This window comes from Manacus vitellinus, unplaced genomic scaffold (assembly GCF_001715985.3).
Source record: "Manacus vitellinus isolate BGI_N305 unplaced genomic scaffold, ASM171598v3 scaffold_1_pilon, whole genome shotgun sequence".
In the NCBI taxonomy this organism is placed as follows: Eukaryota; Metazoa; Chordata; class Aves; order Passeriformes; family Pipridae; genus Manacus; species Manacus vitellinus.
In genome coordinates this window covers 12,666,308-12,677,600 of record NW_021939396.1, presented here as the reverse complement: position 1 = coordinate 12,677,600, position 11,293 = coordinate 12,666,308, and positions in this window count along the sequence as shown.

Sequence of the window (11,293 nt, the reverse complement as noted above, 5' to 3'; positions counted from 1 at the left end):
GGGGCACAGCAGATGTTAACCCAGCCAGGCATAAGTGTGATCAGGTGCTTGTGCAACCCATTCCTGCAGCACTAGGTCCCAGTTAATAAATTCTGCCAAGAATAAATAAAGCTATCCCATAGAGGAAAATTGGCAGGCAGGTGCATGCAGCCCTGCACCATGCCATGCAGACACTGGCTTGAGCCTTCACTAACTGAAATACTACAGCTGTGTTTTGCAGAAAAAAATATTCTTGTTATAATTAAGAATATGGGATATATCAAAGGTTTCATTGCTAGCCAATGGAAATTCACCGTGGTAGGTAAAGTATCTTAGGTTTCTGTACTAGGTGGATGGAGCCAGGAACACAGGAAATGGTGTCTGACTATTCACTATTTATGGTCTGTTAGTGCTTGACACTAAACCATTTTACCCAATCCCAATATTATTTTTCACATGTTTTTCTTTTCATCATTGCCAGGCTGAACATTTCTTGTTTCAATTTATACCTGCTGTTTCTTGTTCTCCCACCAGTTACCACTGTGAAAAGCTTGGCTTTTTCTTCTTGAAAACTCCCTCATAGGTCCTGGCAGGCTGCTACCAGGTCCACCTGAAGCCACTTCTTCAGACTGAATAAATCCAGTTCCTTTAGGTCTCTATCACATGGCTCTGACTCTAACCATCTTGGGGGGCCTCAGCAGAACTCGGCTCCAAGTTTTCAACGCCTTTTCTGGAGGGGCTCAAAAGGACACAGTGTCTAGATGTGGTCTAACAGGTGCTGAGCAGGAGCATAATCCCTTCTCACAAGTTCCTGGCTGTGCTCCCTCTAGCACAGTCCAGATGCTGTTACCATCTTTGCTGCCAGGGCACTTTGATGCATGAGCAGCATGCTCTCTGCCAGGACTCCCCAGAGCCTTTGCAGTAAAGCCAGTCAGCCCCAGCATGTATTGATGCAAGGGCTCAGCATTCCCAGGTGACAGAAACTTTCATTTGTCCTTGCTGAATTTCATAAGGTTCCTCTTGGCCCATTCCTCCAGCCTGCCTAGGTTCCTCTGTACAGTAGCACTGCCCACAGCATATTCACCGTTCCCTCCAATTTGGTGCCATCTGCAAATCTGAGGAAAGTGGACTTCATCACCTCCTCAAGGTAACTGGTGAAGATGTTAAAAAGGATCTTTCTAGCATCTAGATCCCTGTGGTACTCTACTAGGAAACCAGGTAAATGTTCTCTGGGTAGAGAACAACTCATTTAACCATCCTCTTTTGAACCAAATCATCCACAGACCACAAAATCCTAACTCAGATGTAAGAATATGTTGGAGACAATGTCAAAAGCCTTGCTAAATTTGAGGTAATGACATCCACTTCTCTCCCCTCATCCATAAATCCAGTCATAGAATCATAAATACAATCAGGTGGTCAGGCATGATTTACCCTTGGTAGATCTATGGTGATTGTTTCCAATCACCTTCTTCTTCATATGCCCAGAAATGTGCTTCAAGAGGACCCATTCCTTAAAGTTCCAAGGGGATCGAGGTGATGTTGATCAGTTTACAGTTCCCCAGATTGTCTTTGGCCTTTTTGAAGAAGGGTGCAACATTTATCTATTTGCAGTTATTAAGAACCTTCTATTACCTCCATTACTCTTCTGATTTGATAGAGTGACTCTGCAGAGACATCTAATCAGTTTTTTTGGCACCTTGGACCACTCCATGGTCCATGTGCTCCCATGGAGTTTTCTCGTCAAACTCTCTCAAGTAATCTCTGGTTAAACACTTTAAGTTCTCTTTGGACCCTTTCCCTAAGCACAGAGGAATGGGATATTTTGGTGGTAAGGATGGCAAATAAACTTCAGAACATCTCCATTCTATCCATGTCTGCCGTCACTGCATCCCCTCCTCCATTCAGCAATAGTTCCATTGCTAATACAGCAGTGGAAGCTCTTCTTGCTCTGCTTCCCATGTAAGTCTCAACTGCATTTAGGCTTTGGAGCCCCTGAGGCTACCCCTACAAACTCAGGCAATGTTTCTAAATTATTCCATTGTAGCCTGTCCTTGCTTCCATCCCCTCTACACTCCCTTTTTGTATTGGATCTCCACCAAGCTCCATGTTTAGCCACTCCAATCTCCTGACACATTTGCTTGTGGATATACAGTGAATACAAGACAGCTGCTTAAGATCTTGCTACATCATAGGAGGAATACTTCAGCACACTTCCTGCTCTTTCTCGGTCAGCCAGGAATTTATGATCTTCTATATTCTGAAGACTGTCACTTGACTCAGTGCAAGCATTATCATCCTGTTCTCCCCAGGCTCATAACACACATATGGCAAGGATACCTATGGTAAATATAATGTTTTAAAAACTAATTCTAATAAAAATGATCACAGAATCAATATACCCCATTAAGAATACATTTTCCTCAAGCATTTTAAACAATCTCACATGAGCATTCAGCAGTTGCAATTCTTTCTTTCTTTCTGCTTCTTTCACTGCCTTTAATCACTTTTCTAAAAAAACAATTTAGCACCTAGAGCAATGAAATGACACATTCTTGACCACAGCCACAAGAATATGTAGGCATCTCTATTTAGTTCCACATACAGTCTTAAACAGTATATTGCAGTTGTAGTTCAGCTGACTGAAATGGTTAATGAAATGCAATTTGACACCAAATATGATAATAAAAATAGTAAATGTCTCACAGAGAGGAATTACCATAGTTATTTGGAAAGCATTGCTCTAGATTGTCTTGATTTAATAAGGTTGCACAGGTACAGAAGCTGTGAATTGATATTTCTTTTTTTCCTCTCTTTTTTGTCATTTATTGAAGTCACATGTAACCTACTCACGTGGGGGAAAAAGAATGAGCAAGATCAAAGCAGTAGCTTCATCTGGGTTTCTTTTATGCTTGTGTGGTAAGGAAGAACAGCAAATTGTAAAAGAATTGTCTGCCTACCTGCTGCATACAGCGCGCCCGACTGCAGACTCGGGCCCCACCCCCTCCTGGACTGGAAAGGTTTCTCCATGTGGATCTTTCAACATAGGGAGGAAAAGTTTCACTTGATTGTCGTTGGGTGGGTGGGACCAGTAACTCGCGTCACTCTGTTTTGCCGGCAGCAGCAACAGCCTACCGAAGTATAGTGGCTAACCACACAAAACTCCATGCCTGGGAAGTGTGGGTGGACACGTGCATTTCTGAGTTCTGAATCCCTAAGGCCCTTAGTGCTATACCTCAGCACCCTCAGTGCTATACCCGTGCTTAAATCCCATGGAGGTCCTGTACCTAATCAAGTGCAGATCTGCAGGTGCTGAGCTGTAAAGGGACTGTAGCTTCTCACTGGGTGCGATGCAGTGCATCACGGGTGCATCTGCAGAGCCATTACCTTCACAGACAGTGCAATTCCATTATATATCTTCTCTTTGGTCACATTTGTCTTTTCTCATGTGCTTTACAAAATAGACATAACTTTATAAAAGTAGCCAGATGCCAATCATTACTTGGATTTTATCGATGCAGACATAGTTCAATCCTTAAGAGTATAACAAATAAAAGTAATGTATTTTTGGAAACAGATTTCAGTCATGAATACCCTGTTCATTTTCTTCCCTTACTAGATGTTTCAAGCTTTTGCTATGTTACTAACCCCTCAGCAGTGAATTGTCTAGCAAGAGATGCTAATTTTCCTAACTTCATTCAATAGAAGTCTTTATAACAGTTGCCCCGTGACAGTCCCTGAGCACGTGGAGCACTCTACTCTCTGGAAGGTGAAAGTAGTCACAATGATGATCATTCAGTAAAAGGCTAAGTAAAACAGTGCAGAAAAATGTGAATACAGAGTTGGCAGATGCTTAGCATGTTAACTGATCAATTTATTTCCCCCTGTGAGACAGTTTCTAGGTCTTGAAAATGCTTTAAAGTTTGTCAGAGGAAATCTAAAGGATTGCCAGTATGTCCAACAAGAAATTTCATTTTAACAGCTCAGGAATACCAGAGCTTTCTGCAAGCTCACATATGCAAGAGAGAGCTTTCTCAGGACCTGAAGAGGCAGAAATACATTTTTTGTAAAACCAAGGACAAAGCAGAACACAAATGATTCATATGATCTATTTCCAGATACGTACTTTAGTACTAAACAAATTGTTCCTCAAATGCAGCCATTTCTTTCCTGTTTGTAGTGGGGGGTCTAGCCAGGTAACTAGAGATACACAGAGGCAGTTGGTCAGCTGAATCCCAGCGTGCTTGCTTTCACTGTGCACCAGAAACTCAAAAAGGCTTCAAGCAAGTTAAGTATTTCTTTTTGAGTATAGCTAGATGTAGAAATGTATGAACAAAACATTAGTCCTGTACAACAAATTACATCTTCAGAGTACCCTATAAACCCTAACTACACAGCAGTTAGACTATGCTACTAGTAAAATAAGGCACAGAATACTGACTGACCTATTTATTCTTTTGCTATTATGTAAAATTAATGAGCTGTGTTTTTTGACCACTGATTCATCCTTCTTCCAAATACCTGTGGATTAAAATTTAAGCTACTTAAATAGCTCCACAAAACTACTGGTAGGCAGAAAATGGCAAAGCCATTCAAGTGTTTGAAATGCACTGCTACAGACTGTAAACGCTCCAAAGGATATGTGAACATAAGGTCCCATTCCAAATCAGATTCCAGGGTAGAAGAATAATTTTGTTTAAAGGTGCAAGAAAGCTGCTGTTTAAAGTTTGTTTGGTGTCATTTATTAATTACTGCCTTTTAAATAAATTACAAAATTTTCCTGGTAGCCAGTCCACCGTCCCTTTCTCTACCCTCATCCAGCACCTCTGAGAACAAGTCCACTGTGAGGAGTTATTTATTGTAGTGAATGAAAACACCCACTACATAAGAAGAGCATGTGCAAGTGGAAAGATGTAAGGAAACAAAGCACAAAGACATTAATGAATACAAGAAACCATCAGGAATTGCAAATGAAATAAAATATTCATTTTCTGTTTGAGTAAATTCTGTGGTTGTCTCATTTAAAATCATGGAGGGAAAATGAGACAGTTGGTCTTTAACTTATTTTTCATAGTCTAAACCACATCTTAGCAGACTGTGTCTCAGTATCAGGACAACATGAACCACCTCATCTTCCTTGATGATTTGTGAGCTAAACCTGCTAGTAGAACCACAGTTTGTTTTCTATCCAGAAATTGCATACATACTGTGTGTAACACATATTTCTTCATGAAGGACGCCAGGCCAACAGGAATGCAGTTTAACTGGTTTAGGATTTATGAAAGAAAGGAAAGAAAAAAAAAATCAAACCTGTTTGCTTCCCTGTGAATCAGAACCTACTTGATCAAATGTTTAAACTTACCAAAACATTGTGAAAGAATCTGGGCCTGGGTTCAGTAGGAACTAAGTAGCTAAGATAGGCCTAAGAAACATATTCATAGTAATTCCATGAAATAAAGATATTGTTCTCATGTGTTCTATTAACTTCTCATGTGGCTTCAGCACCTGGTGAATCAGAAGCAGCTACTATTTGGAACTTGCCATCAGTATCAGGGCTGTTTTTCAGAGGATGTAAGCACATCAGTGGGAAGTATTTCTCAATCTGATGTCAGAAGATCAAGCATTAGAAACAGGGTTCCTGTTCTATAAGTGGCATCCAGCTCCTGAAAACACCTGGGTGTCCTAGGGAGTAATCATTGCAGAGGACAGACAAACTCATAATAAGCTCATAACTCTAAAGTTCAAGGTTACAGAACACGTATTTCTGCTTAATCTAAGTAAGGAAAATGAGAAAAATGCTAATATATTGTGACCCATTCATCTCAGTTGAGACTCTTGGAGTCCTCTGGGATGTAAAACACTGTAAACGTCACTCAAGAAAATACACTCCAGATAGCATTTTCCCTAAAATCACCTATACATAAGAATGTTCAAATACCTCTTTACAAACAATTTGAATTTCATAATGAAATCAATATTCTTCCACTACAAACAAATAACTGTGATAATTTAATTTTTCCCTTTGCTTAATATGGGCATGGCAGTAGAGTGTCTAAAGATTCAGAAGCATGGCTCAGACCACCAGAAGGCTTCTAGAAGCTGCATCACCATTTCTTGTCTAAAAGAAAAATTCTAATAATGGCTTTCCATCTATGATCTTAAAAGAGAAAAAACATCCAGTTTACTGTACATTCTATGAAGAAGATAGAACATGGTGGTGTATCTGCTTCACAAGTTTTGTGTTCATTTTTAAACTGTCCTTTTGTACTGAAATTAATTAATTTCAGCATAAACCTAATCAACCAAAGAGAAACAAGGAACAGTTTTGCCTTGGTCTGAACCACTCTGTACCCTCATTTTCATTGGGTTTGATGCAAAGGAGGTAGAGGGAAACTACGGCTGGGGGAATGGGATCCCTTAATTAGGCAGCAGCTCAGTTACACTGGCTTATGTGCAGTTTGAACTACCACGAGGAAGTTTGTGAACACCAGAGGCACTGGATGCTTGGAGGCTGGAGGCTTGGAGACAGTTTTGAAATGATGCTTAGTCAGTAAAAGGATTACAGGTCTGTCAGTAATTTGGTAGCAGAAGAGCTCCATCTCAGCCTTATAACTCCAGTAGTTACTGTAAGTAAAAACATGTGTCAGTAGAATAAGACGCTGCTGTTTTAAGCAAACTGAAACTAACTACAAATATATATTATATATCCTTTAAAGATGCCCATACCTACATACAAATAGCTCTTTACCATCCTATTAACAGTCATCGGATAGGTCCTAATTATTTTAACACTGATAAATCCTTCTTATTTACAACTAAATAAATTCAGAATGCTTTGAAACCTATGGATTCACTGCTTTTGTAGCAGCATTTTTATGCTATATTAAACCATTACAGTGCTTTTTTATACAACCCTATTTTAATGTCTCCCTGCTTCTCCTTCCTGAATTCATTCATCACAAAATAAAGTCACCATTGTCTTTTGCTTAAATATCCTTTGCCATCTATTGGATTTTTAGCCAGGAATTTGCTCAATAAAACAAACAGTCCCCAAAAGGTAAACAAACTCCAACTGAGGAAAAAGGTGACTTTCCGTCAGTACTGATAGTTCATCAAAACAATAGATACATACTCCTGAGCAACAACAGATAAGATCAGAGGTCAACACATTATGAGTAAAGATTAGTAGATCAAGCCTTGAGTGATGACAGAGTGAGAAGAGACCCACGCTACCAGCAGTACCAATGGCATGGTGCCGTGCTGCATCCTGCACTGGCAGCATTTAGCACATCCTCCTGCCTGTGCTGCTGAACGTGAGTTCCTCTGCGACTGGCTGGACTGGTCCTCTTTACATCATGAAGCTGGAGGGGGACAGGGAAAAAAACAAAGCATTAAGTATTGCTGCTGTGCAGTCCGTCTGCTGGTTTCCCTGGGCAATTCTATCATAAACAATCAGTGTCATTTACTCATCTCTCATCTGCAAGAATGTTATGCTCCCAGTTTGTACCTCTGAGAGTTCCACATTCCCTTCTAGGGATGATCCATGCAAAACGTTTTTCCTGCTGGGCCACCTATGCCAAGAGCAGCACATTGACTTCTGGAGACATTTTCCCATTAGGTAACTTTGCTCTGCTCTGCCATGTCCGTCTCTACACACCCTGCCTCCTGCACCATGCCAGTTCAGGATCCTCCTCTCTACTACAATGAAATTTTGCACTTTTACCTTTGCTACTTTTACCTACCCTTACACATCTAAAAGGAGTTCCTCAAAGTAAATTAAAGGAGAATCCGCCCTTTGACTGTACCTTAAACTACACTGCTAGAGAACAGCAGTGCCATCAAGTCAAACAAATTAGGTGCTGGCAACGTTAGGAACATGGAAATGATGTTATAGGAACGGTCAGAGACCTCAGTCTGTTCTCAGTAACACCAGGTTACTCCACCAAGGAGGGCCCCTGGCTCAATGCCAGACTCCCAGCTGTGTGATGCCTGTGTGAAGGGACCCTCAAATGCCCTTAACCAGCCAGCTAAGGATTCCCTGCTTTAAAGGGCATTCTTAGACTGCGGAGAGCCAAAGTAGCCAGGTCAATGCCTTTCATCCCAAAGCTGTGGGCACAGAAGACACTGCTGTGGGAAGAGGTCATATCCAGAGTACCACCGCAGGCTTATGAACCAGCCAGAAATTACTGCTTGGAGCAGCTGTGAGACTGCTTTAAGCTACTGTAGGGACTGGTTTGGTAACCAGCCATCCCTGGGACTGGTGGGCCAAACAGGTGGCAGATTTATCTTAACCTGCCCTCTGCAGCACCCATCCCAAGCTCAGTTTAACTGGATGAAGTGAGAGATTTCAACAATTATTTTTCCCTTAGTGTAATGATTCAAAAAGGGGCACCATGCATTCACAAGCCTGGCCCTGCCTGCTAGAAATAAAAACTGTTCCACTGCCTCCCAAGAAACCTCAATAGTGTAGTGGTATTTGCACACTAATTCATAATATGCATAGGTCCAACCATGACTCTCAAGTTCTGTTACCACTGAGTAATGGGTATGTACACTGTACAAATGATACAAAAGGGTTTCCTTATCACTCATCTTATGCAAACCAGTTTTATGCCTATTTAATTTCACTGGATAAAGGGGAATGACTCCAGAGTTTGTACCAGTATGAGATCAGAATCCTGCATGCAATTTCACGGAGCATGTTAAATTAATTAATCCATTAAAAAAACAGTCCGCATTTATATGATCAGCCTCAGGTTTTCTATTTTTGATATGTAACTAATTATGGGATTAAGAGAGTCTGTGTTCTTTCTTAAGAAAGAGCAACTTTGCAAATCTAAAAGAAACACAGATGACTTTTGGGGGCAACTTCCTCCATAAAAAGAAAGTTTCTGGAACAAAGAAGCAGATCTTAATACTGTCTAATCCTAATACTTTCTTAGCTCTGCTCTGGCTTGAGGGAATCTGTTTGTGTGTAAACATAGCAACAGGAGAATAGAGCTACTCTCATTTATTGTTTTTTTATTTTTCATCCCTTTGGCCATTTTGGCAGACCACCCTTGTGCACACTGCAACGTGGGACGTGAGATTACATCTCTTCCTGAAGTGCTTTTGATAACATATTCAGATAAGGTGTAAAGGACCATGAATTCTTACACTAACATTACTTTCACCTATTACTCCTTACTAATATTCAGCTTTTCGATAAGTGTCATGCCACACATTACAAAAGGTAGCCTGAATTTTGCTGCATAGGACTGCTGTATAAGTAATTTTCATATCCTTACTGCATTTTTCTAATGGTTGATCACTTGAGGGAGAATTACAGTATTCCAAAACAGATATTTTAATTTCTATATATAAGATATCTACATATTACATCACTGTACGTGGAACTCGAATCATCAATTATTTTGCATAATCTAAAATTGATAGCAACTGGTTTTGTAGTTCTATGACAATGCCAACTTTGTGTTAGGTTGCCATAAGCATAACAACATGAAGGGGAAAGAGTTTGGATTTTATGTTATAGCCATTTAGGAGCAGTTTTTAGTCCTTGTGGTTGTATAGACAGACCTTCTGTGGCACAGTGAATCAATATACTTCTGTCTACTTGTTGACTCTGGTGGACTTGAAGCAGCATCATTAGTTTACCTTGTAACATGCCAAGATGCAATTAGTTACATAAAAATGCTATTAAAAAGCAGTCCAACACAAACATGTGCTTTTGCCATGGAAATTTAAAAATGCAATCCTGACACTAATCCCTTAAAGAATCCAGATCTTTAAAGATTCAAACAGGTCACGAATCAGTATAAAAGCAATCCCTTATGGTGCTGTAGTGCATCCTGCCTGAACACAGTAAAAATAGTTTAAACAGTCAATTTCATTTAAATGATTATGATTCAGGGAAAAGCCCTGCCAAAAATCTACTCAGCATACCTATACCTCCCAGTGAAATTTAGACTTTATTGTAAAAACCTACTAAAATTCTAGAAAAGAAGTGTTAAAAAGAATGTGCAGACTAAAAGGAATGGTATTTATAAGCAAGAAAAAGTGAATGCACATGGTATGTAATCATTAGTAAAATCCAGTGCTGCTGGAGTTCACACAGATTAATTGCACAGCTGGATAATAACACTGGAGATGTTTATGACCAAGTGTTATTTGTACTTCCTTTGTATAAGATAAGGACAACCACAGTTCTCCTTCTGAATCATAAACTGATCAACCCAGCTTTCCGCCCACTGAGATTTCTCCCTCTGCAGGGCAGTCTCAACAGATTTAGGGCCAGACTGTGAAATTACTTGGACGTATGGTCTTCAGAATGCAACCCCAAGAAGAAACCACCTACACCTAATCACTTAGGCACAAGTCTGAAACCCATTCCTTTCCAAAACACGCCCAAATCAGGTCCTGTAGGCATACACCTCCAGAGCCCAAGTCCTTTCCTGAAGATAAATGGATGGGACACAAGGTTCACTTTTAAAATAGGTCTAGAGGAGAAATATTATCTTATTGAGTAACTGATGGGGTAAAGCACTTAGAAAAGAGGGAAGACTGGGCTCAGTGCCTTCCTCAGCCTAATGGGGATTCAATCCCACATCTCCTACTTAAGTGCAAGAGGCATCCAGCTACAACAGCCATGCGGATGAAGAGAGTGAAATAAAGAATGCAAACTGTTGTTTCTTTCTCCTTTAGAAGTCACAATTTCAAAGCCAAGCAGCTTTTACTGCATTTTAAAAGCATCACAAACCTATTTATGTACTAGGTATGGTAGAAGCATGGATGAGTCGTGTTTACTGGAGTCAACTGCTCTCCACCTGGAGCTTGGATTGGGGTGGGGAAGACAGGCATTCAGGCTGTGGTATTTCTTGTCATGACAAAGGCACATCCCAGAAACATCATGCATCTAAACATAAAGGAATATAGTCCTAACACCCGAGCTAGCTCAACTTCCAGAGCTGCCGCTACGCTTGCATGAAACCTTCTTAAAATGTAATCTGTCAAATCGCAGCTATATGTGTTGTGGATAAACACCCAGAAACACTGCACGGTTTAACACTGGAGTGAAACAGTGCTCAGTCATCCCATAGTCAGGACACTTAATCCTCAACCAGTCTGGGAGAAATAACAAAACTGCTGCTTAGTGCCACATCCTTCATCTTGGGAAGATGTTTATACAAAGAAACATAAGAAAAAAATGCATTATAAGTGGTCTGGGGAACGTGTGCCTTTCTAGACCCTTCCCTACCCAAAACTTTTACAAACAAACATTTTCTATTACTTTTAAGCAACTGTGCATAGTTGAGCC